The sequence below is a fragment of the Saimiri boliviensis genome, chromosome 8, assembly GCF_048565385.1.
Source record: "Saimiri boliviensis isolate mSaiBol1 chromosome 8, mSaiBol1.pri, whole genome shotgun sequence".
NCBI lineage: Eukaryota > Metazoa > Chordata > Mammalia > Primates > Cebidae > Saimiri > Saimiri boliviensis.
In genome coordinates this window covers 22,047,699-22,075,586 of record NC_133456.1, presented here as the reverse complement: position 1 = coordinate 22,075,586, position 27,888 = coordinate 22,047,699, and the positions used below count along the sequence as shown (strand labels likewise).

At 43.5% G+C, this 27,888-nt stretch overlaps 1 long non-coding RNA gene across 3 annotated transcripts in view; it reads left to right on the top strand.

The window, feature by feature from the left end:
• LOC104651088 (uncharacterized) overlaps positions 1–25,239 on the top strand; it is a 28,127-nt gene extending 2,888 nt beyond the window's left edge. For 2 of the 3 annotated variants that reach the window (XR_012518749.1, XR_744619.3), the window contains exons 2-6: positions 7,719–8,683; positions 15,899–15,960; positions 18,812–19,056; positions 19,402–19,523; positions 19,685–25,239. This is a non-coding gene — a long non-coding RNA (uncharacterized LOC104651088). Of the gene's footprint in view, positions 1–7,718; positions 8,684–9,350; positions 15,961–18,811; positions 19,057–19,401; positions 19,524–19,684 lie in introns of all 3 variants that reach the window. The other variant, XR_012518748.1, reaches the window with a different exon arrangement.
• The last annotated feature ends 2,649 nt before the right edge of the window (positions 25,240–27,888 follow it).

Genomic DNA, 27,888 nt, shown 5'->3' with positions numbered 1-27,888 from the left:
GAGACCCTGTCTCAAAAAAAAAAAGAAAAAAAAAGTGATTGATAAATTGGAACTCTATCAAAATTAAAAACTGGTGCTCTTTGAGAGATACCATTAAGAAAATTAAAAAGCAAGCCACAGGTGGAGAGTTTGCAATAGAAAGCATTAAAAAAAAAGTCTTGTATCCAGACTACATAAAGAATTGTTATAAATGAATAATAAGCCAACCCAATAAGTCAGTGGGCAAAGGCTTTAATAAATAATTCATAAGATTAAAAAATGGCCTATAAACAATGAAGAGATAATCAACATCTTTAGTCAACTAGGGATTTTTCCAATTAAAACCACCATACTCTCATTAGGATAGCTAAAATGTAAAAAGACTGTGATCCAGCAATCACACTCCTACACATCTCCTTAACCATACTTGATCTCTAAAGGCCAACAATAACAGATCAGGGACCCTGTAATCCCAGTCCTTTGGGAGGCCAAGGCAAGAGGATTGCTTCGGCCCAGGAGTTCAGACCAGCCTGGGCAACCTAGTGAGACCCCCATCTCTACAAAAAAAAAAAAATTTTTTTTTAAATTAGCCTGTATGGTAGTGTGCACCTGTAGTCCTAGCTACTCAGGAACCTGAGGCAGGAGGATCTCTTGAGCCCAGGAGTTCAAGGCTACAGTGACCTATGATCACACTACTGTACTCCAGCCTGGGTAACACAGCAAGACCCTATCTCTTAAAAAATGTTTGTGGCCACGTGCGATGACTCACACCTGTAATTCCAGCACTTTGGGAGGCCGAGGCAGGCCAATCATGAGGTCAGGAGTTTGAGAACAGCCTGGCCAACGTGGTGAAACCCTGTCTCTACTAAATATACAAAAGTTAGCCGAGTGTGGCAGTGTATGCCTCTAATCCCAACTACTTGGGAGGCTGAGGCAGGAAAATTGCTTGAACCTGAGAGGCAGAGTTTGCAGTAAGCAGAGATCTTGCTAATGTACTCCAGCCTGGGCTATAGAGTGAGACTATGTCTCAAAAAGAAAAAAATTTTTTAAAGACAATAACAAAGTCATACTTTCACTTAACATGATATAACTATCCTGCATACTATTGAAAACATAACAATACTTTCCCCAAGCGGATGCAAAGTCCTTGGGTAATGTTCCTTCTCCACCTTTCATGTCCTGAAACTTAATACTACAATATAAAGTTGCCTATTATTAATACATTTCCATTGCGTAATAGCAACCAAATTTCCTGCTTAGTAATCAAGATCAGTCACTTCAGCCAGCAGAGGTACTTCCTGCTTTACCTGTTGATTCAGAGGCATGAAAGGCCCAAAGTGGCCAAGTGGCCATCTCAACTTCCAATTCAATGGAAATGTTGTTGTGTCTCCTGGTGGAAGCATTCCTTCTTTTGGAACAAAGACCTGTGGGTCCGAAGAGCTTCTGACCATTTCTACTTTCAGGTAAAATGAACAACCAAGTACACTGCTCAAAGTTCTCCCAACTGGAAGATTTTTTTTTTCACCGTTATTCTTCAGGGGTGTCCCAGAAAGGGACAGTAGGTTTGTTTTCACCTGGTGCTTGCATATTGTGCAGAACCATCATAAACCAGGGCTACAAACCACAACTGAGTTTTCCCTTCTTCAGTCAACTGTTCAACATGAGGCCATAAGTGCAGGCTGGGAGAGAGAAGGTAATGTAGCAGGAGTGGGGTTTGGGCCATTTCCGTGTGCAATTTACCTATACCTTTAGGGCCCATTTAAGCCCAATCTCATATATACCACTTCAGTTTGATGACGGAGTGTTGCTGTGCATGCACAACTTTATAGCTTGGTGGATCAGATAACACTTGGGTCATGATGGGCAGCTCAGGTCACATGGTAACTTGATGATTCCCCCCACTTAAGTGTTCAGTCTCTGCTGAGGCCCAGCAAGCCAAAGGTTGCTTCTCAAGAGGAAAGTCCTTACCTGCAGGGGATGGTGGGGCTTTGCTTCAGAATCTTAAGGGTCTGCAATGTGATTCACCTACAGTGGCTGGGCAAAGGCTCTAAACAGCATCTCTATCAGTCTCTTGCCGAATGAGACTCAGGGTTGGTTTTCAGAAATCATGGCCCTAAGGGTTCCTTTCAGGACAGATACAGAAGCTTCCAGGTCATCTATGCATAACTTAAAGCTTTAAACACTTAAAGCTGGGAATTTGAAACCCTGAGCTCATCCTTTTCTCTGCCTACTTTCTTCAGTGCAGTTATAGCCAATGTCCTTCTGTTTCTGTTTGATTAAAATATTCTAAGGTAACAGAAAAATGGTCACTCTTTCTATAGGTGTTTCATTAGGCATATTCAATACTTTCTACAGGTGTTTCATTAGGCATATTCAATGCTTTCCACAGGTGTTTCATTAGGCATATTCAATGCTTTATCATACCATGGACTCCCGGTGCCCTCTTTACCACTGGAAATAGAGTCACCCGTGCCTTTAAATGTAATTATATTAGAGAACCAACTCAAGAAAACCCAGAGCCAATTCAGAAATCTCTTCCTCAAGATTCTGTTCCTCTAGAACCACTTTCAGTACCAAATTGGTGTCAGTCAGGATTCCAACTCAGAAGCAGAACCAGGAGATAAACAGTGAGATTTATTTCAAGGAATTGACTTATGCAGTGGCGGGGTCAGGGTGAGGGGGTGCTGGTTAGGCAAATTGCAAATCTATAAAGCAGGCAGGAGAATAGACTGGAACTCTCAGGCAAGGGCTGAGGGCACAGTCCACAGGCAAAATTTCTTCACAATTTCTTCTTCTTTGACTCTACTTTTAAAGACTTTCCACTGATTGAATCGGGTCCAACCAGATTACCTAGGATAATCTTTCTTACTTAAAGTCAATTTATGAATTTTAGTTACATCTGTGAAGACACCTTCAGGCCCAGCAGAGTGGCTCACCCCTGTAATCCCAACACTTTGAGAGGCTGAGGTGGGAGGATCACTTGAGCCCAGGAGTTTGGGACAACCCTGGGCAACATAGTGAGACCTCTACAAAAGAATTTTTTTTTAATTAGCAGGGCATGGTGGTGTGCCTATAATCTCGGATACTCAGGAGGCTGAGGTGGGAGGATTGCTTGAGCCCAGAAGGTCGAGGCTGTAGTGAGCCATGATGGCACCACTGCACTCAGCGTGGGAAACCGAGTGAGACCCTGTTACAAAACAAAAACAAACAATAAAAACAAAAACAAGCTTCATAGCAACTCTCAGATCTGTACTTGATTAAATAACTGGGGACTATGGTTCAGCCAAGTTGATACCTAAAAAAGACTATCATGTATTTACCCAAGAGAAATGAAAAGAAATAAAAATATATATCTATACTAAGATTTGGGGGGTTAAAATAAAGTTTAAAAATTTTTCTTTAATTGAGAATGGAGTTTCACTATGCTGCCCAGGCTTGTCTCGAATTCCTGAGTTCAAGCTATCTGGCCACTTCTGCCTCCCTAAGTGCTGGGTTTACAGGTGTGAGCCCCTGCTCCCGGGTACACTAAGATTTGCACAAGAATATTGACAATGTCTTTATTCACAGGGTAGTAAAACCTGAAATATCACAAATATTCACCAACAGGTGAATAGATGAACAAAATACTTTCAATTTACTCAGTAACAAAATATTCAATTAAATGAATATTACTTGACAATGAAATGAACTATCAATCACTCAATAGAGTGCGTGAATCTCAAAATCTCAAAAAAAGTAATTTCATTTTTTGCCATTACTTACTGCATTACTTTGGCAAAAACCAAAATTACTTTTGCACCAGCCTAATAGCAACAGAAGCCAAAAACAAAAGGATACATAATGTAAAATCCCATTTACATAAAATTCTAGAAAAATACTAACTAATCTATAATCACGGCAAATCAATGGTTGCCTGGGACCAGATGTGGAGGGAGACATGTGAGACAAAGGGGCACAAAGAAACTTCTGGGGATGATAACAATGATTTGCGTGGTTTTTTGTTGGTTTGTTTGCAACAGAGTCTCACTCTGTTGCCCAGGCTGGAGTGCAGTGGCACGATCACAGCTCACTGCAGCCTCAACCTCCCAGGCTCAAGCGATCCTGCCACCTCTGCCTCCTAAGTAGCTGGAACTACAGGTATGCACCACCACCCCCAACTAATTTTTAAATTTCTTTTGTTCGATCTCATCATGTTGCCAAGGATGGTCTTGAACTACTCCTGGGCTCAAGCGATCCTCCTACCTCTGCCTTCCAAAGTGTTGGGATAACAGACATTAGGCACCACAGGAATAATCTGCATCTTGATTATGATTGTGGTTGTAAGGGTGTATATATAACTCAAAACTCTAATCAAACTGTACATTTGTCAAACTGTACATTTTAAATAGGTACAGTTGATGGTATAAATAGATGCATACTTCAATAAAGTCGTTATTTTAAAAAAATTCATTAGATGAGATTTAGAGCAGATTAGAAGCAGCAAAACAGTAGATTTATGAACTGGAAGACAGGCAGCAGAAAGTATTCAGATGAAAGCACAGAAAGAAAAAAAAGGAAAGAAAACGCAGAAAAGAGTATCAGAGAGAAAGAGGGTGCGGTGATAGGTAGTTCTACAAAACTATAATATAGGAGAAAAGTTGCTGTGCTGTTCTTGAAAACATTATATAAGGCTGGGCACTGTGGCTCACACCAGTAATCTTAGCACTTTGGGAGGCCAAGGTGGTTGAATCACCTAAGGTTGGGAGTTCGAGACCAGCCTGGCCAACGTGGCAAAACCCTACCTCTACTAAAAGTACAAAAATTAGCCAGGTGTCGTGGCGCTCACGTATAATCATAGCTGCTGGGGAGAATCTCTTGAACCCAGAGTGGGTGGAGGTTGCAGTGAGCCAAGATCAAGCCACTGCCCTCCAGCCTGGGCAAAAGAGTGAAATGCTGTCTCAAAAACAAACAAAACAACAAAACAAAACAAGAAAACATATAAATAATTCTGGTTTTGGTGAGGCAATGTCTAGCATTCAGGCACTTAGCCAATTAATTTTAAGAGTATAGAAATTCAGGGCCGGGCACAGTGGCTCACCCCTATAATCCCAGCGCTTTGGGAGGCCAAGGTGGGTGGATCATGAGGTCAGGAGTTCAACACCAGCCTGGCCAGGATGGTGAAACCCCATCTCTACTAAAAACTGCAAAAATTAGCTAGTCACGGTGGCAAGTGCCTGTAATCCCAGCTACACGGGAGGCTGAAGCAGGAGAATTGCTTGAACCCAGGTGGCAGAGGTTGCAGTAAGCCAAGCCAAGACTGAGCCACTGCACTCTAGCCTGGGCAACAGAGTGAGACTCTGTCTCAAAAAAAAAAAAAAAAAAAAAAAAGTATAGAAATCAGAATATTCATTTGGCAGCATTTGGTAACATCAAGGTAGAATATTCATCAGAAATCAAATGCCATCACCAAAAATCTGCTATACTTTGTTACCCAGGAGATGCAATACAAAACCCATTAATTAAAACATTAACAGATAAAATACTTTGGGATAAGATCAGAAATGCTAAACGTTTACTCATTATTTTAGACACATTACCTGATGTGAGGCATATAATGCAGATGATTATGATTAGAGTTGTGGTTTTCTAAACTCAAATACTTCTATATGTGAACATTTTTGGGAGATTTTTGTCACAACTGGAGAGAGATTTTTTTTTTTTTTTTTTTTTTTTTTTTTTTTTTTTTTGAGACGGAGTTTCGCTCTTGTTACCCAGGCTGGAGTGCAATGGCGCGATCTCGGCTCACCGCAACCTCCGCCTCCTGGGTTCAAGCAATTCTCCTGCCTCAGCCTCCTAAGTAGCTGGGATTACAGGCACACGCCACCACGCCCAGCTAGTTTTTTGTATTTTTAGTAGAGACGGGGTTTCACCATGTTGACCAGGATGGTCTCGATCTCTCGACCTCGTGATCCACCCGCCTCGGCCTCCCAAAGTGCTGGGATTACAGGCTTGAGCCACCGCGCCCGGCTGAGAGATTATTTTTAAATTTTAGTAAACTACCTACAAAAACTGAACTAGACAAAAATAATTCAAGAAGCCAGAAATATGACAGCATGGTGCAAATATATGTGCAAAGTATAATGTGGCAATAGAAAATTCTTGAATACAAATATATATACCATAAAATATAGAATGATTTATATATTCCTTTTCTAAAGCATTATTTATTATTATTATTTGAGATGAGGGGGAGATCTCACCATGTTTCCTGGGCTGGTCTTGAACCCCTGTCCTCAAGCAATCTTCCTTCCTCAGCTTTCTGAGTAGCTGGGATCATAGACACATACCACTATGCCCACCTTAAAGCAAGCTTGCTTGCTTTTCTTTTCTTTTTTTCTTTCTTTCTTTCTTTCTTTTTCTTTTCTTTCTTCTTTTTCTTTCTTTTTTGACAGGGTCTTGTTCTATTGTTCAGGCTGGAGTGAAGTGGCACAATCATGGCTCACTGGAAGCTCTGCCTGCCAGGTTCAGGCTATCCTCCTATCTCAGCCTTCCGAGTAGTTGGGACTTCAGGCATGCCACCATGACCAGCTAATTTTTGTATTTTTTGTAGAGATGTGATTTCACCATGTTGCTCGGGCTGGTCTGAAACACCTGGGCTCAAGCAATCCATCTCCCTCAGCTCCCCCCAAAGTGCTGGGATTATAGGCGTGAGCCACTGTGCTCAGACTAAAAGCATTCTTTAAATATGACAGTGAACAATGCAGTCAAAGTCTCCTTAGACATTACTGAATTTTAAAAATATATTTTAAGAACTGTACGGCTGGGCCCGGTGGCTCACATATTTTGGGTCGGGCACAGATTACAAGCTCATGCCTGTAATCCCAGCACTTTGGGAGGCTGAGACAGGTGGATCACGAGGTCAAGAGATCGAGACCATCCTGGTCAACATAGTGAAAACCCCATCTCTACTAAAAATACAAAAAATTAGCTGGGCATGGTGGCACATTCCTGTAATCCCAGCTACTCAAGAGGCTGAGGCAGGAGAATTGCCTGAACCCAGGAGGCAGAGGTTGCGGTGAGCTGAGATCGCGCCATGGCACTCCAGCCTGGGTAACAAGAGTGAAACTCTGTCTCAAAAAATAAATAAATAAATAAATAATACAGTTCTAAAATACCAGCCAAAGTTCTACTTTCAAACATATGTCTAAATATATTCACTTAGTACTGACCTGGTATGATGCTTTAAGTAAAATAGATAGTTTAAGCAAAATGACAGAGAAAAATCAAAATGTAATATCAAAAAATTTTAATGTACATAATGCTCTCAAAAACCTCAAAGGGATTAAGAAATTCATTTTTTTCCTTTTAAAAAAATATATATATTTTGGATCGGGCACAGATTACAAGCTCATGCTTGTAATCCCAGCACTTTGGGAGGCTGAGGCGGGCAGATCACGAGGTCAAGAGATCAAGACCATCCTGGCCTATATGGTGAAACCCCATGTCTAATAAAAATAAAATACAAAAAAATTAGCCAGGTGTGGTGTTGCACACTTGTAGTCCCAGCTACTTGGGAGGCTAAGGCGGAAGAATCACTTGAACCCAGAGGCAGAGGTTGCAGTGAGCCAAGATTGTGCCACTGCACTCCAAACCTGGTGACAGGGTGAGACTTTGTCTCTCTCTGTATCTATCTATCTATCTATCTATCTATCTATCTATCTATATGTATATATTTCTTTTTTTTTTTTTTTTTTTTTTAGGGACAAGATCTGAAGCTCTTGGTCTCGAGCAATCCTCCTCCCTTGACCTAGGAAAGTGCTGGGACTACAGGAATGAGCCATTGTGCCTGGCCTAAGAAATTCTTCAAAGAAAAGCTAAGTGATAATGGTTACAAAAAGATAGATATTAAGTTTAAAATAAATTGCAGAGTCTTTTGACATTCCTTTCAATTTATCCTGCATAGAGAATATTAGAAAAAGGAGATTTCAATTTCAAATCCATCACCCCATCTATGTTCCAAAACTAAATTTTAAAATCAATTTCTTCATTATCCTACATTGGAAACTTCAATGTCATTTTAAAAATAAAGGTTTATAATACTGAAAGAAAATAGTGACCTTTTCAGTCTTCTTTTCCTCTTTTTTATTTTTTTATTTTTTTTTAATTTTTTCATCCACTGAGAAACAAAGTATCAACTCACCTTTTCAGTCTTCTGATCAGATCCTTACTTTTAAAATATGATCCTGGAACAGCAGTATCAGCATCACCTGGGAGCTCTTTAGAAGTGCAGAGTCTCAGCCTCACTCCAGATCAACTTAGTCAGAATCTTCATTTTGACATGACTCCCAGGCAATTTATTTGCATATCCCAGTTTGAAAAGCACTGGACTAGATGACATATGTAACTTGGGGAATTACGAGAAATAAGAACTTGAACAGCTATTAAAAATTTATAATTGAAATTGACTAATGCATATTAGTTACTGATGATATTGATGGGAAATGAATTCAGATATTGATATTAATGGGAAATGAACGAACACTGTTGTTTGTTAAAATCTGGCATAACTTCTGCAGAAGTATTGCAATGTCTTTGCAGCAATAATTGTGTATTTGTTTATTTATTTTCATAGAGACAGAGTCTCACTGCGTTACCCAAGCTGATCTCAAACTCCTGGACGCAAGCAATCCTCCTGCCTCAACCTCCCAGAATGCTGGGATTACAGGTATCAGCCACTGCGGCAGGCCTGCAACAATAATTTATCACATTTCCAAATACTTTGTGTCTCTTAGTATATATTTCACTTTGCTAATATGGGTAATCAGTAAAGAATGTAGCTTCACAAAATTAAAAGTTAGTAGAAACAAATTAAGTCTAAAGTGACCAAAAAAGGCTGTTACATCTAGTAACCATGATATGTGGGAGCAAGGAAGCATTGAAACTGCCATAAAGAATTTCATTTCCATGAAAGTAAGAAAAATAACTGTTGTATAGAAAATTATCACATACTAGTGACTTTGAATTTCTTGCCTTAGCATGGCAGCTTATGCCTCTAAGCTCAGCATTTGGGAGGCTGAGGTGGGCAGATCACTTGAGGTCAGCAGTTAGAGACCAGCCTTGCTAACATGGTGAAACCCCGCCTTTACTAAAAATACAAAAATTAGCCGGGTGTTGTGGTTTGCCCTTGTAATCCTGCTACTTGGGAGGCTGAGGCACAAGAATCACTTGAACCTCAGAGGCAGAGGTTACAGTGAGTGGAGATCATGCCACTACACTCTAGTGTGGGCCACAGAGAGAGATTCTGTCTCCAAAAAAAAAAAAAAAGAATTTCTACACTTCATCTTAGCCAAAAATTTCTAATTATTGTGCTAGTTTTTCTTTTCTTATTTCAGGGCCTTTGCTTATGCTGATTCCTGTGCCTGACGCTCCTTCCTCTCCAGCAGAGTGTGCTTAAATGGTTCAGGTCTCAGCTTGAATGTCATTTCCTCAGGGAGACCTTCCCTGACACCACAGACAAAGTCAGCTGTTCTTATGACATTCTCTTGAAACCTGAATTTCCTCTTTCTTAGCCCAACATACCCATAACTTCCCCTTACATTTCTGCCTTCCTCCCTGTACTGTAAGCTCCACCAGCGCAGGGACTTTGTCTCTCATTCTGAACCCATGGACCTCCATGTATCTTTATGGGCTCAATAAATGTTTATTAATTTAATTAATATTTATTAATTTTAAAATAGTTTAATATTTATTTTAATAAATATTAAGATTTATGAATGAGTGAATGGTGGTCCTTTTTATGTTAAATGAAGTATAATCCTACCTTATATTTATACAACTCTTTTCTCTTTTTAGTACCTTTTTATGTCTTTTTTTTTTTTTTTTTTTTTTTTGAGATGGAGTTTTGCTCTTGTTGCCCAGGCTGGAGTGTAATGGCACAATCTTGGCTCACCACAACCTCTGCCTCCCATGTTCAAGCAATTCTCCTGCCTCAGTCTCCCAAGTAGCTGGGACTACAGGGATGCGCCACCACACCCAACTAAGTCTATGAAGCCTGGCCTGTGTCTCTCCTAATTAAACATGACCTTCTCAGTCCCCATTGTTCAGTAATCCAGAGACAAAGTCAGCAGAGTCCTACCTTTGAGATCCAACTAACTCAGCAAGTGGTGGGAGGGTCACCAGAGAAACATCAGGTCCTGTCTCAAGGCAGAACCCTCAGCTCTGTCAACAGGACAGTCCAAGAGAGTGGTGGAAGCTCACAAGGCTGGGCTCCCACAAACCAGTTCTGATGCCACAACTAACTCAGGCTGGGCCTCAATACCCTCCTCTGTAATATGAGAACCATTGAGCTACCTGATTAAAGAGACAGCATTGAGTCCCTGAATGCCAAACAGCTTGGATTTAAATCTCAGTTCCAGGCCAGGCATGGTACCTCATGCCTGTAATCCTAGCACTTTGGAAGGCCAAGGCAGGTGGATGGCTTGAGCCCACAAGTTTGAGACCAGCCTAGGCAACATGGCAAAAACACACCTCTACAAAAAATATCACAAAATTAGGCAGTCATGGTGACGTGTGCCTGTAATCCCAGCTACTCAGGAGGCTGAGGTGGGAGGATCATTTGAGCCCAGGAGGTAGAGGCTGCAGTGTGCACTCCAGTCAGGGTGACAGAGAGGGACCCTGTCTCAAAACTGAATCCATCAATCAGTCTTCGCTCTACCCTTAGCAGCTGTGTGCTCTTGGAAACTTTTTAAAAATTTGTACTTGTTATTTTGAAAAGAATTTTAAATTTACAGAATATTTGCAAGAGTAAGCCAGAGAATTCCTCTATACCCTTAACCTAGATTCTGCAATTGCTAGCATGTTGCCACACTTATTTAGTCATTCTTTCTCTCATTTTTTTCTGAGCCATTTGAGAGTACATTGCATACATCATGTCCCTTTACCCTTCACAGTTCAGTGTATTTCCTAAGAGCAGGGACTTTCTCTTACATAACTGCGGTGGAGTTACAAAATTCAGTAGATTTAATATTGATAATGATATTTTCTCATCAACAGTTCATATTCCAAATGTGGCCAGTTGTCTTGGTGTTCCTCTAGCTTTTTTTCTTTTCCCTCCAATACTTGATCCAGCCCAGGATCAAGGACTGCATTGAGTTGTCATGTCTCTTTAGACTTCTTTGGTCTGGAAAAGTTCCTCAGCCTTTCTTTTCTTTTTCTTTTTTCTTTCTTTTTTTTTTTTTTTTTTTGAGACAGTTTCACTCTTGTTGCCCAAGCTAGAGTGTAATGGCGCAATCTTGGTTCTCTGCAACATCTGCCTCCCAGTTCAAGTGATTCTTTTGCCTCAGCCTCCCAAGTGGCTGGAATTACAGGTGCATGCCACCAGGCCGGGCTAATCTTTGTATTTTTGGTACAGATGGGGTTTCATCATGTTGATCAGGCTGATCTCAAATCCTTGACCTCATGATCCACCCACCTCGGCTTCCCAAAGTACTAGGATTACAGGCAGGAGCCACCATACCCAGCCCAGCCTTTCTTTATCTTGCATGATTTTACCATTACTGAAGAATACAGGACAATTGTTTTGTAGACAGTTTCTCAATGTGGGTTTGTCTGATAGCCTCATTGTTAAACTCAGGCTATGCGTCTCCAACTAGGATACTATGTAAGTATTGCTGTATCCTTTTAAGAGCATCACCTGTGGGGGCATGTGATATCTGACAGATTCTTATTAGTGAGGTTAATTTTGATCATACAGTCAATGCCCTGTCTGGTCTCTCTGTTGTTGATTAGTTTGAATATATTCAAATTGTTCAATATATATATTCATGCACTCATCCCTAGATGGACACAAGGGCTGCTTCCATGTTTTGGCTGGTTGTGAATAATGCTGCTATGAACAAGGGGAGGGTGTACAAATACCTCCTTGAGACCTTGGTTTCTTTTTTCTTTTTTTGAGACAGGATCTTGCTCTGTCACCCAGGCTGGAGTGCAGTAGTGTGATCTCGGCCCACTGCAACCTCCATTTCCCAGGCTTAAGTGATCCTCTCACCTCAGCCTCCCGAGTAGCTGGGACCACTGGGACCATTGCACCCTGCTAATTTTTGTATTTTTTGTAGAGATGGGGTTTCATCATGTTGCCCAGGCTGGCCTTGAACTTCTGAGCTCAAGCAATCCGCCCACCTCAGCTTCCCAAAGTCCTGGGATTACAGGTGTGAGCCACGGCACCAGGCTGGTGTGTCCATTTCTATTGGAATGTCATTGGTGGCTTTAAGCCCTTATAGCAGATAGAGCTGGGTGTGCTTATGTTCCAGTCTAGTAAATCCCACAGGGTCCTTCCTTCACTTCATACTTGGGGAATAGCTGAACGTCAGTTTGACTGACAGAGGGCAGGCTGCAGGCAGAGGGCAGGCTGCATGCAGTGGAAGCTGCTGGGCTCTGTCCAGCCCTGGGACTCTGCAATATCAATACTGGCTGTTGTCTCTTCTCACCCTAGTACTGTTGGTTTCTCATGATTGCATTTTTGTCAGTCCCAAGGTGACACATACATGTATTACCTGGTCACTGGATGCAAAAGTACTCATTCATTATACCTCCCTCATAGCCTCCACTCTGCTGTACTGATAGGATTTAATTGTGTTTAGAACATTGCAAATCTTGAAGTTCTTCCCCAAATCAGGTCAATGTGTGCCCTCTTCCTGAGCTCCCACTCAAGCGTCTTCAGTGCTTATGACCACAGGTCCCCCAACTCCACCTCTCACAGTTTGGTCCTGTTTCTAGCAGAGTCAGGAAGTTTACTCAATTAAGGACCTTTTCTGCACCTTCTGATTTTACTTAAGCAGCTACCATTCCATGGATTTGCCTCCCTGAGCAGCGCAATGCCCGTCTGAGCCCCACCTAGCAGTAGCCTCTGGGGCTGGGCACACAGGCTGAGCCTCCATGCTGTCTCCTCTGCCCTGGGCCTTAAACTTGGGGTAAGGGCGGGGGGCAACCTCTTGCCAGCTTTCCAGTCCTTCAGTTCAATGATGTCTTCAGGGCATTTTTGTTTTCTCTTCCCAGGCCTGTCCCATTGTGTTAGGAAGGTTGAGTGACCTGGTTCCAGGGCTGGTTGGTGCTGGCTCCTGTGGGTGGAGTGACCAAAATTGGTTCTCCCTGTGCATCCTTTGATTAGTCTCATGCTGCAGTTACTGTTTACATCTGTTTTATTGTACATAGGTTTGTAAACATTATTCAGTGTTAAGACATTTGTATATAACTTGGGCTTGTAGCTTTTATTCAGAAATCATATGGCATGTTCATGACTTACGATGGTGTCCTATGCTGGGCAGGTATATGGGATCATCATGTGGTGACAAAAAATATTTCCCCTCAAAAAAAAGTCTTCTAATGTGGAAAAATAAATTTCACAGAAAAAAAATGAATCTAGACACAGATCTTACATCCTTCACAAAATTTAAGTCAAAATGGATCACAACCCAAAATGGAAAATGAAAATCTATAAAACTCCTAGAAAATAACATAGGAGAAAATACAGTTGATCTTGGGCATGATGATGACGTTTTAGATACAACACATGATCCATGACAGAAATAGCTGATAGGCTGGACTTCATCATAAATAGAAATTTCTTACCTGCACAAGACACCATCAAGTAAATTAGAAGAAAAGCCACAGACTGGGAGAAAATATTTGCAGAAAACACTTAATAAAGGACTGTTATACAGAATATACAAAGAACACTCAAGATTCAACATTAAGAAAAGAAACAGTACAATTTTTTTTTTTTTTTTTTTTTTGAGATGGAGTTTCACTCTTGTTACCCAGGCTGGAGTGCAATGGCGCGATCTCGGCTCACCGCAACCTCCGCCTCCTGGGTTCAGGCAATTCTCCTGCCTCAGCCTCCTGAGTAGCTGGGATTACAGGCATGCGCCACCATGCCCAGCTAATTTTTTGTATTTTTAGTAGAGACGGGGTTTCACCATGTTGACCAGGTTGGTCTCGATCTCTCGACCTCGTGATCCACCCACCTCGGCCTCCCAAAGTGCTGGGATTACAGGCTTGAGCCACCGTGCCCAGCCCTTTTTTTTTTTTTTTTTTTTTTGTGACGGAGTTTCACTCTTGTTACCCAGGCTGGAGTGCAATGGCGCGATCTCGGCTCACCGCAACCTCCGCCTCCTGGGTTCAAGCAATTCTCCTGCCTCAGCCTCCTGAGTAGCTGGGATTACAGGCACGCGTCACCATGCCCAGATAATTTTTTGTATTTTTAGTAGAAACAGGGTTTCACCATGTTGACCAGGATGGTCTCGATCTCTTGACCTCGTGATCCACCTGCCTTGGCCTCCCAAAGTGCTGGGATTACAGGCGTGAGCCACCGCGCCCGGCCTAACAGTACAATTTTAAAATGGGCAAAAGACCTGAATAGATGCCTCACCAAAAAGATATACAGATAGAAAATAAGCATATAAAAAGATGCTAAATACCATATGTCATTACAGAATTGCAAGTTAAAACAAGATGCCACTATACAACTATTACAGTGGCCAAAATGCAAAACACTGACAATGCCAAATGTCAGCAAGGATGTGGAGCAATAGGAACTCTTAACCATTGCTAGTGGGAATGCAGAGTGGCACAGCCACTTCGGAAGACAGTCTGGCAGGTTCTTGCAAATGTTAACCTACTCTTACCATATGATGCAGTAGTTCTGCTCCTTGATATTTATCCAAAGAAGGTGAAAACTTGCATCTACATAAAAGCCTACACATGTATGTCTATAGCAGTCTTATTCATAATTACCAAAACTTAGAAGCAACCAAAATGTCCTTCAGTTGGTAAATGAAGGCTGGACATGGTGGCTTATGCCTGTAATCCCAACACTTTGGAAAGCTGAGGTGGGAGGATCACTTAAGCCCAGGAATTTAAGACCAGCCTGGGCAACATAGGGAGACCCCATCTCTACAAAAAGGTAAAAATAAAAAAATTAGCTGAGCATGGTGGTGCATGCTTGTAGTCCCAGCCACTTGGTAGGCTGAGGCAGGAGGCTCACTTGGGCCTAGGAGATCAAGGCTGCAGTAAGCCATGATTGCACCGCTGTACTCCAGCCTTGGCCACAGAGTGAGACCCTGTGTCAAAAAAACAAAAACAAACCAACCAAAAAAACCTAGATGAATGCGTAAAGTATGGTACATCTAGACAATGGAATATTATTCAGCCATTAAGATACGAAAAGATGGGCTGGGCACAGTGGCTCATGCCTGTAATCCCAGCACTTTGGAAGGCTGAGGTGGGCAGATCACAAGGTCAGGAGTTCAAGACCAGCCTAACCAACATGGTGAGATACCATCTCTACTAAAGATACAAAAAATTAACTGGATGTCATGGCACATGCCTCTAATTAGAAGGCTGAAGAAGGAGACTTACTTGAAAACGGGCAGCAGAGGTTGCAGTGAGCTGAGATTGCACCATTGCCCTACAGCCTGGGCGACAGGGCAAGACTCCATCTCAAAAAAAAAAAAAAAAAAAAAGACATGGAGAAAACTTAAATGCACAATATTAAGGGAGAGAAGCCAATCTGAAAAATCTACATATTGTATGATTCTAACTATGACATTCTGGGAAAGGCAAAACTACGGAAACAGTAGAAGGATAAGTGCATGCCAGGTGTTAGGCAGGAGGGAGGGATGAATAGGTGGAGCACAGAAGATTTCTTGGGCAACTGTTCTGTATGATGCTGTTGATGTGGTTTGGCTGTGTCTCACCCAAATCTCATTTTGTAGCTCCCATAATTCCCACATGTTGTGGGAGGGACCCAATGGGAGATGTTTGAATTATGGGGGTGGATCTTTACCATACTGTTCGTGTGGTAGTGAATAAGTCTCATGAGATATGATGGTTTGCCATTTCACTCGGTGTTCATTTTCTCTTTGCCTGCTGCCATCCATGTAAGATGTGACTTGTTCTTTCTTGCCTTCCACCCTGATTGTGAGGCTTCCCCAGCCACATGGAACTGTAAGTCCAATTAAACCTCTTTCTTTTACAGATTGCCCAGTCTCAGATATGTCTTTATCAGCAGCATGAAAACAGACTAATAACAACTGTCATGATGGATAAGGTTCATTACACATGTGTCAAAACCAATAGAGTGTGTAACACCAAGAGTGAACCCTAATGTGACCTATGGGCTTTGGGTGATAATGATGTGTCCATGTAGGTTCTTCCTTTGTAACAACTGTTCCACTCTGGTGTTGGATGTTGATAGAGGGGGAGGCTGTGGATATGTTGGGTAGGGGATATATAGGAAATCTGTATACTTTCCACTCAATTTTGCTGTGAACCTAAAACTGCTCTAAAAAGGACCAGGCACGGTGGCTCACGCCTGTAATCCCAGCCCTTTGGGAGGCCGAGGTGGGTGGATCACAAGGTCAAGAGATCGAGACCATCCTGGTCAACATGGTGAAACCCCGTCTCTACTAAAAATACAAAACATTAGCTGGACATGGTGGCACGTGCCTGTAATCCCAGCTACTCAGGAGGCTGAGGCAGGAGAATTGCCTGAACCCAGGAGGCGAAGGTTGTGGTGAGCGGAGATCGTGCCATTGCACTCCAGCCTGGGTAACAAGAGCAAAACTCTGTCTCAAAAAAAAAAAAAAAAAAAAACTGTTCTAAGAAATAAAATCTAGTAAAATACAATTGTTGAGTGACTGATACATAATAAAATATCCAACTAGTGCAGGTTATTATGGTCATTGTCCTTATTTAATATGTCGTATCCATAGCTCATATGCCATAATCCTGTGATGGTAAATGGCTGGAGTGCAGTGAAGGATCTCAGCTCACAAAAACCTCCGCCTCTGTGGTTCAAGTGATTCTCTGCCTCAGCTGCCAGAGTAGCTGGGATTACAGGCAACCACCACAGCCCCAGCCAATTTTTGTATTTTTAGTAGAGATGGGGTTTCACCATGTTGGCCAGGCTGGTCTCAAATTCCTGACCTTGAGTAATCTACCGCCTCAGCCTCCCAAAGTGCTGGGATTACAGGCATGAGCCACTACCCCCATAGAATGTTTTTTTAAAAATATGCTTCATTCCTATTTGGAATCCTCAGATTTAAATTCTGAAAGCATAGACTGATAGAGAAAGGGTACACTGGGAAAAACAGACTGTGAGCATTGATTGAGCACTTACTAACTGCCAAGCAACTTCACTATATTTACTTGTGTCCCTCACAACCCCTCTGAGGCAGCTGCTGAACAACAGTAGGGTCTCTCTGCAGTTGGACTGCCTGGTTTGAATACTGGCCTCGCCGCTTACAAGCTATAGAAACTTGGGTCATATTCTGTAGCCTCTCTGTGCCTCAGTTTTCTCATTTGCTAAATACACACACACACACACACACACACACACACACACACACAGACACACACACATTCAATAATTGGGAGAACTGAGACTTAAACACAGATATCATCTGATGACAGACAGACAAGTGTATAGGCAATTACAAGGGCACTAAGAGATGTGATAAGAGACAGCCTGGGATCTGCAGCAGTCCTACGGATGGCTTTATGCAGGTCTGGGCTAGGTCTGGAAGACTTCAGGAGGAGATGGTGGCTTAAAGGAGGAACAGAAGTTTTCCAGATGACCAAATGAAGAAGGTAGCAGACAGCAGGGATCATGTGCAAAAGCCCAGATATGAACAGGCTCATGGAGAACTGCAAATTATTTAGGGTGGATGAATCACAGAGCATAACTTGGGGTGTGATGGCAGCTAGCCAAAGCTCATCACAGACCATGGAGGCCCAGGAGAACATTTATGTTCTTGGAACCTGCAGTTTTAAAGCATTCTCTCCTCCCACCCCATATGTATATGTGTATATTGCTAATATATATTAAATTATATATATATGTGTATATATATATATGCATATACACACACACACACACATATATATATATATATATATATATATATATATATATATATATATATCTCACTGGTTCCAGAGTCATAAATAATAATAAATATTATTTTTCCAAGGCCAAAAGTAATAATCTGTATAATTTTACACATATATACAAAAGCATATCAGCCTCTGGCCAGTAGGGCCAGAAGAGCTTTAGGTGAAGCAGGGATGGTCTCCAGGGACTCCACCCACCCCAGCTTTCCTGCCACCCTCCCTCACCTCTTTGCAGAACCCCCAAAAACCTTCACAAAACACCATTTTACAGATGAAAAAACAGACCCGGAGGTAAGTGACTGGCCCACCAGCCCTCCCAGCCCAGGGCCTGTCAGCTTTGCACTCCTATGAAGCTTCTCTGTGAGATAAGAGCTCTGAAGATGGTTGGGAAGAAGAAGGAGGACAGGCAGTTTTGTTCAGATGACCTCAAAGTCTCCCTTTTGGGGGCCTTGGTACTGTCATCTGGACAAAGGGGAAGGCTGAGCAAGACTACCACAGAGAGACTGCCCATCCCTGGACCCTGTGCTCATCAGCTGGGCCTCAATCCCTTATCAGGGACCCCATCCACAGGTGCAAGATCTCAGGCTTTGTCCTTCCAAACTCTACCCCCAGTCTCTGAGTGGAGGTTGGGGGTGCCCAATAACTGCCTGTGAATGGAGCCCAAGGACAGAGTGCTGAGCAGAGGGACAGGCGGCCCTACTGGCCAGGAGCTGATGTGATCTAACCTGGCGGCTCACAGTATTTTTAGGCCTTTGTGTTCACCCCTGCCCTTGGGCTAGCAGCAGATTAGAGAAAAACAAAAATGGAATGACCTCTGCTTGGCCTGACAGCGCCACTGAAAGGAAGGAAAGACTGGGAAAATGCAAAACAGCCTTTGATTTATTTTTGCTTTCTCTTCTCTCAGCAAGCAGGAGCGAGGCTGGGACTTGTGAGCAGCTTGTGGGGCATCAGGAGGGCCCCTCACTCCTGCAGATGCCTCATTCGGAACCAGGAATTTCCTCCCATCCGCCCTGGAAAACTCAAGCATCTGCTCACGTCCCCTCCAAGCTGAGGGCCTTGGAAGACTCATGAGCGCCTGTGACTGGCCACACTGTCCAGTCTCACCCATCGTGGCACTGTTTATTTACCTAACAAACACTGATGTGCCAGGTACTATTCTCAGCACTTCCTAAAACCAACTCATTTCATTCTCAAACAACTTCACTTTTACAGATGGGCAAACTGAGTTTCAGTGAGAGATGGTTTAACCTGCCTGAGACCTTAAGCAGCAGGGCTGGGACTCACAGGTGGGCAGTCCAGCTCCAGAGAACACACTCACACCCTCCTGGCTAAGCCACTGCTCCACCAAGTCTGACATCCTTCAAGGACACAGGATACCAGGAAACTCCCCTCTGAAGTAGTCCCCATTACTCTCACAACCCCCAAGACCACTCACATACAGTGGGAGCCTGTTGTCCCAGAATGATTTTTTAATATATTTTTTCTTTTTTTTAGACAGAGTCTCACTCTGTCACCCAGGTTAGAGTGGAATGGTGCCACCTCAGCTCACTACAACCTCTGCCTCCCAGACTCAAGCAATTCTTGTGTCTCAGCCTCCCGAGTAACTGGAATTACAGGTACCCATCACCATGCCTGGCAAATTTTTAGTAGACACAAGCTTTCACCATTTGGCCAGGCTGGTCTCGAACTCCTGACTGTAAGTGATCCACCCACCTCAGCCTCCCAAAGTGCTGGGATTACAGATATGAGCCACTGTGACCAGTCTTTTTTTCTTTAGAGACAAAGTCTCACTCTATCGCCAAGGAGTATGATGGGGCCGTCACACCGAAAGCCGAAATTTTGCCGAAAGCCTGAGGGGGCAAAAGGAGAACTGAAATCCACTCAGCAGATATTTCTACACTGGCCCTTCTGGCTCCTTCTCTTCTTAGCCTTCCACCTGTTGTTCTAGGTCCAGGCCCTGTCATCAGAATTCCTTATTATCTTCCCTGAGTTTAGGAATCCTTTCCTAGTCCACGCTCCAGCCAGAGTGAGTAAATCCAAGGGACACCTCCATAATTTCCTCAGAGATGTCTCCTCCCTGCTCTCAGGGAGCACAGTTATGAAGTGTCTCATCAGCACCTGCGTGGGGCATCAGCACAGGAAGTGCCTCCTAGACACGTGCTGATGGAGAAATGCAAGGCTGTTTCAGTCCCCTGGGCCCAGGGTTTCTTCCTTCCAGATAAGGGCTTTCATTTTTATCTTGGAAAACAGAACACCCTGTAAAGTGTGTCCCTAAATAAAAAAGCAATCTTAGCCCAAAGGGTAACTCTAGCGTCACCCAAGAAGAGGTCTGAACTGGAAAACCCCTTTTAAATAAGCATCCCTCCATTCCCTGCAGAATGCATAGGAACAGCTGTAATAACTGAGCAATACATTCGTGGCGTATAATTACAAAAGTTTATTTGGTCTCCCAGGATCTTTTCAAATGCTTTCAGTGCTTCTGGGTGAAAAATTCAACACTTCCATGGCATTTCTGATCATTCCAGGTGTGATGGTTCATTTTATTCGTTAACTTGGCTAAGCTGTGATGTCCCCAGATTTTGGTCTGAGTGTTTTTTGTTTTTGTTTTGTTTTGTTTTGAGACAGAGTCTCTCTCTGTTGCCCAGGCTGGAGTGCAGTGGTGCAATCACAGCTCACTGCAGCCTCTGCCCACCCCCCACCCTCACCCTGTTTAAGTGATTCTCTTGCCTCAGCCTCCTGAGTAGCTGGGACTGCAGGTGTGCACCACCACGCCTGGCTAATTTTTGAATTTTTAGTAGAGACAATGTTTTGTCATGTTGGCCAGGCTGGTCTTGAACTCCTGACCTCAAGTGATCCGCCTGCCTTGGCATCCCAAAATGCTGCGATTGCATGCATGAGCCACTGCACCCAGCCAGTCTGGGTGTTTTTCAAATGGGATTAATATTTAAATCAGCAGACTGAATGAAGCACATTGCCCACCATGATGCGGATGGGCCTCACCAAATAAGTTGAAGGCCTGAATAGCCTCAAAAGACCAGTCTCCACAACCCCTCCTCGAACAAGAGGGAATTCTCCAGCAGGTGGCCTTCAGACTTCACCTGCAGCATTGGCTCCTTCTGGTTCTATGAAGGAGGACACCATCAGCTCTCCTAGGTCTCCAGCCGCCATAATTGCATGAACAAGTTTTTACAATGAATCTCTTCCTGTAAATATCCATACCCTCTTGATTCTGCTTCTCTAGAGAATACTAACTAATTCACCAGGCTTTTTTTTTTTTTTAAGCTTTATATTCATTTTAGGTTTTTAAATACAGTCTTAGAATGTCCAGTCTGGGAGCAGCTAAATTTCCAACTTTAAGTTTACTACAGTGTGGGTGGATCCCTTTTTCTCTGTCTCTACCATAAAGTCTCCCCTGCCCTCAATCTTTCTTAGGTGGTTTCTAACCCCTGGCATGGGGCTGGGAGGGGGCAAGGGAGGGAGGTGCTGTCAGCAAGCCGGAGATTTTTTCCTTGTGTGATACGGGTCCAGGATGGTTTTTGACTGATCTGTGTGTCAAGATGATTCATTTTGTTATCTCCTGGGGTGCTTTCACGGATTCTGGAGACATCCCCACTCCCAGCTGAGAGCCTCTCATCCTGCCTTTTGCTGTGGGAGACACACTCACCTCCCACTGGTGGCTCTCTCCTTGGCTCCTGATTTTTCCCTTCCCTCTGAGTTGGCATGCATCAATGCTTCATCTTCCAAAGACATGCCTAGAACCTGACCACTTCGCACCACCTTGTCTGCTCTTACTCTGTTGTGAGCCAACATCATCTCTCAGTTGGAAAAGATTCCTCCCTAGACATTTCTCCAAAGAAGATATACAAGTGGACAACAAGCACATGAAACATCAATAGTCATTAGGGTAATGCAAATCAGAACTACAGTGAGATACCCTTTCACACCTATTAGCACAACTTTTGTTTAAAAAAATGGAACATGCCGGGCGCGGTGGCTCAAGCCTGTAATCCCAGCACTTTGGGAGGCCAAGGCGGGTGGACCATGAGGTCAAGAGATCGAGACCATCCTGGTCAACACGGTGAAACCCCGTCTCTACTAAAAATACAAAAATTAGCTGGGCATGGAGGCGCACGCCTGTAGTCCCAGCTACTAGGGAGGCTGAGACAGGAGAATTGCTTGAACCCAGGAGGCGGAGGTTGCGGTGAGCCGAGATCGTGCCATTGCACTCCAGCCTGGGTAACAAGAGCGAAACCTTGTCTCAAAAAAAAAAAAAAAAAAAAAATGGAACATAACAAGTGGTGGTAATGATGTGGAGAAATTTTGAAACGCTTATACATTGTTGGTGGGAACATAAAACGGTGCAGCTGCTATGGAAACTGTACGGTGCTTTCTCAAAAAGTTAAAAATATGCTGAGTACAATGGCTCTTGCCTGTAATCCCAGCACTTTGGGAGGCAGAGACAGGAAGATCACTTAAGCCCATGAGTTTGAGACCAGCCTGGGCAACATACGGAGACCCCACCTCTACAAAAGATTTTTAAAAATTAGGCAGCCATGGTGGTGCATGCCTGTAGTCTTAGCTACTTGGGAGGCTGAGGTGAGGCTTCACTTGAGCCTGTGAGGTTGAAGCTGCAGTGAGCTGTGATTGTGCCACTGCACTCCAGCATGGGAAACAGAGTGAGACCCTGAAAAGAAAGAAAGAAGAAAGAAAGAAGGAAAGAAAGAAAGAAAAGAAAAGGAAAGAAGGAAGGAAGAAAAAGAAAGAAAAAGTTAAACATAGAATCACCATATGATCCAGCAATTCTACTTCTGGGTATATACCCAAAAGAATTGAAAACAGAGAATCAAACATGTACTTATACAACCATGTTCATATCAGTATTCACAATAGTCAAAAGTTAGATATAACCCAAATGGCTATCAACAGGTGAGTAGTTCACCATGAGAACCTGATGATGAAAAATAAAGAAACAGCAAAACAGATGAATGGATAAACAAAATGCGATATATCTATCCAATGGAATATTATTCGGCCATCAAAAGGAAGAAAGGAATGAGTACTGATACATGCATCAGCATGGAGGAACCTTGAAAACATTGTGCTTAGTGGAATAAACCAGATCCAAAAGGCCAAATGTATGATCCCACTTATATCAAACATTTTTTTTCTGGAGGAAGAGTTTCACTCTTATAGCCCAGGCTGGAGTGCAATGGCAAGATCTCAGCTCACTGCAACCTCTGCCTCCCAGATTCAAGCCATTCTCCTGCCTCAGCCTCCTGAGTAGCTGGGATTACAGGCAAGAGCCACCACCCCTGGCTAATTTTTGTATTTTTAGTAGAAACAGCGTTTCACCATGTTGGCCAGGTTGGTCTCGAACTCTTGACCTCAAGTGATCTGTCCACTTCAGCCTCCCAAAGTTCTGGGATTACAGGCGTGAGCCACCATGCCTGGACTATATCAAACATCTTGAACAGGCAAATTCATCAGGACAGGAAGTAAATTAGAGGTCACCAAGGACTGTAGAGGGGAAGGGAGAATGGGGCATTATTGCTTAATGGGTTCAGAGTTTTTGTTTGGGATGAAAAAATGTTTTGGAAATAGAGAGTAGTGATGACTATATAACATTGTGGATGTTCTTAACGCTGCTGAATTGAACACTTAAAATGGATAAATGATATATTTTATGTTATTTATGTGTCACCAGTAGAGGGTTGTGACTGCAAGTTGTCCAGGTTCTTGGTGTTTTGAACAAAGAACTGAACAAAATGCCCAGCAAAGCAAAGAAAGAATGAACAAAAGAACAAAAGCAGGGATTTAGTGAAAATGAAACTACACTACACAGCGTGGGAGTGGGCGGAGCAGCGGCTCAAAGGCCGGCACAGTGAATCTTCTTGGGTCCAAATACCCTCTAGAAGTTTCCCATTGGCCACTTCATGCTCACCTCATGTAAATAAAGTGGTAGCCTGCAATCAGTCTCATTGGTTGCAGAAAGCAGCCACCCAGAGGCTGAAGTGAAGTTACAAAGGTCATACTCCTGTGCAAACATCTGACTGGTTGCAAAAAGCAACCAATCAGAAGCTAGGGTGAAGTTACAAACTTAAATGTCTACGCAAATCAGTCTGATTGGTTGTGGAGAACAACCATTCAGAGGCTGAAGTGAAGTTACAAAGTTGCAAAGGAAGACTCAACCCCCAATCAGTCTGATTGGTTGCGGACAGCTGATTTCCCATCTGCTGCCCAGAAAAGCCTGGGGCTTTGCATAGGGAGTAGCCTCTGGTCCTTTTGTTACTTAGGCGTAGAAAGTTAGGGTTTTCCTTTCAGTTTAGTCCTAGGAAGGTTTAGGTTCCCTGCCTTAGGTTGCCTGCCTGCAGACTATTCTCCTGCCTCATATGTTTTACTACAGTTCTTTTTTCCTTTTTTTTCTCTTTTTCATTTTTTTCTTTTTCCTCTGATTGTTAATACTGATTTTTTTTTTTTCTTTTTAAAGCAAGGGGAAAAGGCTCCTCTCTTGTCTCCCTATTTGCACTCCCCATACAGTAGCTGAGGGGTCCTATGAAACTCTGTCACCTCCAGCCTCTGCTCAGAACCGTGTCTCTCACTCCCTCAGAGAAAGGCCAGTTGGCCTCCAAAGCCCTGCAAGACCTGGCCCACGTGTCCTCCCAGCTTCCTCCAGGCCTCACTCCCTGGAGGCTGCCTCCTCGCTGCCTCTCTGACCCACGTCATTACTGCTCAATTGATTAAGAGAAGCCAGAAATCTGGATTTTTAGTGAAATTCTCCAATGTTTCAAGTACTAAGAACTATTGCAGGTTTTTAAAACATCATGCGGACCAAATGATACCTACCCGTGTGCCAAATTAGGCCCATGGACACCTGGTGGCGGCAAACGGTGGGTGCAGGGTATTCAGATGCTTCTCCCCATCCTTTCCTCTCCTGGGCTTCAAACCATCCATCTAACCAGCTGCCTCCTGAGCATCTCCACCTGGATGGCCTCCCAGACTTTCAGAATCAACAGGTTCCATCCTGGATTCATCCTCCCTTACCCTCAAAGAGAATCTCCAAGCTCTTCATCTCAGTCACGCCCCCAGCCCTCTTCTCTCACTCACCCCTACTTCTTGTCTCCTAAATCAGTATTTCTCAGCCTGCCCTGTTCCCAAGGCTCCTGCCCGGGCTCAGACCCCCACCATCTCACTGGATGCCTGTCCCTCATCGTCCCTTCTCTGACTTAGCGACTTCACTTTAAGATATAATTAGGGGAGTGGGTGAAGCGCACAACAAGCTTGTCAGCTCAGGTCCTGCAAAGAAAGGTCTTGATCCAACCTTGGGGTAGATGGATTTTTTAAATATACATAATATGTAATATACATATCAAACATAAATATAAAAATATGTATCATATATATGTCAAAGTGTAAAATTCTGACGTGTATAGCATCTACCCTCCTGCTCCACCCACATCAGGATTTTAAATAGCAACTACCCTCCTGCACCAGGAAGTAGAACATTTCCAGCTTCCCAGCGGACTCCCTCATGCCCCTTCTCGGTGAGCACTGTCTCCCTGCTCCCCCAACGCTGCTCTGATCTTTATTACTGCAAACCAATGAAGCCTCTCCTAGAATTTCACATAAGTGGGATCGTCCAGTCAGTAGAATTTTATGTCTGGTTTTTTTTTTTTTGCTCAGTATAATGATTCTGAGATTCATCTATGCTGTGGTGTGCACGAGTAGTTTGCTCTTTTTATTATATGAATGCACCACTGTGTAAATTGATCACAATTTGTTTATTCAGCCACCCATTGATGGCTACTGGGCTGTTTCTGGCTTTTGGCAATTATGAGGATGTCTGCATGAACTTCCCCATGGCAGCCTTTGGTGGACATAAGTCCACCTAGAAGCAGAATTTCTGGGTCCTACCTTAAGTGCATGTCTGCCCTTCATGTAACATGACAACGAGGAAAAGTGGCTGTAGCTTGCACTTTGCATTCCCTCCATCAGGGAATGAGCGTTCCAGTTGCTCCACAGTCTTGCCAATACTTGACATTGTTGGTCTTTGATTTCACCAGTGCTTTATCTGGAGAGTCCAGGCATGGTCATGGTTGAAGTCTTGGCTCTCAGCGCCCGCCTCAGTCTCCCTGCAGCCAGTCTGACCTGATGACCTTTTGCCATCATGCTCTTAGAAAAGCCCCTGTGCTTTAAGGGCCCCTCCAGCTGCTTCTCTTCCCATGGGGCAAGGAATTGGCAGGACCCAGGGGACACCCCTTTTGGAGCACACCCTGACCCCTTCTAGACCAGGGCATGAGTATTCAGTACCTGAGGATTCTCTGTCCCCATGTCCCAGTGTCCTGAAGCCTATTGCCAGGGCCTGTGTGGGCCTCTTCTCCAGCCTGAGCTCTGGAGGGCAGACTGTCCTCTCAAGGTGGGAGAGCAGCAGGACTTGTTTTCTAAGCCTTAGTCACAAACCTGCTAATCAAGACAGGATGTAGCAAAGAAACCTGTGCAAACCAGCAGGGACCAGGATAGTGATGGAAGCAACCTCTAGTTGCCCTCATTGGTCATTATATACTAATTATGATACATTTGCATAAGACACTCCTACCAGCCCCATGAAAGTTTTCAAATGCATGGCAATACCCAGGAAGTTACCTTATATGGTTCCTGGAATTCCTTACCCATTTTCCAGAAAGTTCATGAATAACCTGCCCCTTATTTAGCATATAATTAAGAGAGGGTATAAAAAGAGCTAGGCAGCAATGCAGGAGTGGTTCTCTGGGCTCCTCTGCCTGTGGGAGAGCCCTGCTCTGTCTATGAGGCAGAGTTTTGCTATATACTACTGCTCTAATAAAATTGCTTTCTTTCACTGTTGTTCAATCTTGAATTCTTTCCTGAGCGAAGCCAAGAACATACCAAGGTTAAGCCCTAATTTGGGGTTCACCTGTATCACTCTGGTGTGTGTACCACTAGGCCTGAGGGCTGGCCAAGGACAGCTGCAGGTTGGGGTGTTCACCTGCAAGCATGTGAAGCCCTTAGCTGTTGAGGATGGAGCCCAGGATCAGGAAGAGAAACGGGGTGGGCTGCAAGCCAGGGTGACTTTCCACACACTCCCACATGTGGAACTTCCAGGAGTCCAGGAATCCCAGATTTCAACCTAGCTTCCAGGATGTTATGCAGCTTGGGCTTCTGTAACAGAGTGCCACACACTGAGTGCCTGAAGCAGCAGAAATGTATTCTCTCCACCTGGGATCAGAAGCGAAAATCAAGGTGTCGGCAGAGTTGGTTCTTTCCAAGGGATGTGAGTAAAGGATTTGTTCTGCAAAACACCCATGAGTCCAGCAAATCATCAGGAGCTAGGAGGGACCAGGTGTCCAGTCCTACAGTGTCACCTGTGGGCCTTGTGACCAAGTGGCCTCATTGTCCCCTCTGGGCCTCAGTTTGTCTGCAAAATGGGAAACTTAGCTCCAGATATTAAAAAACAAAACAAAAAACAAAAAAAACAACAACTGATTGTCTTCATGTCAAATCTCGTCACCAAATATGTTTTTTTGTTTGTCTGTTTGAGACAGGATCTTACTGTATCACCTAGCCTGGAGTGCAGTGGCACAATCTTGGTTCACTGCAACCTCTGCCTCCCAGGCTCCAGCAATTCTTGTCTCCATCTCCTGAGTAGCTGGGATTACAGGCATGCACCACCACACCTGGATAATTTTTTATACTTTTAGTAGAGATGGAGTGTCACCATGTTGGTCAGGCTGGTCTCAAACTCCTGGCATCAGGTTGATCTGCTCATCTTGGCCTCTGAAAGTGCTGAGATTCAGGCATGAGCCACCACGCCCAGCCCCCAGATATGTTTTTGTTTGATCTGCATAGTGATGTATGAACTTTGAATTGGTTGCCAACCTGTAAAAATCAGGAAACTTTGTCTACAACCCAAATGTCTGGCCTCTTTTGAGAAATGAGCCCTTTTTCTCTTACGGCTGTGATTGGCTG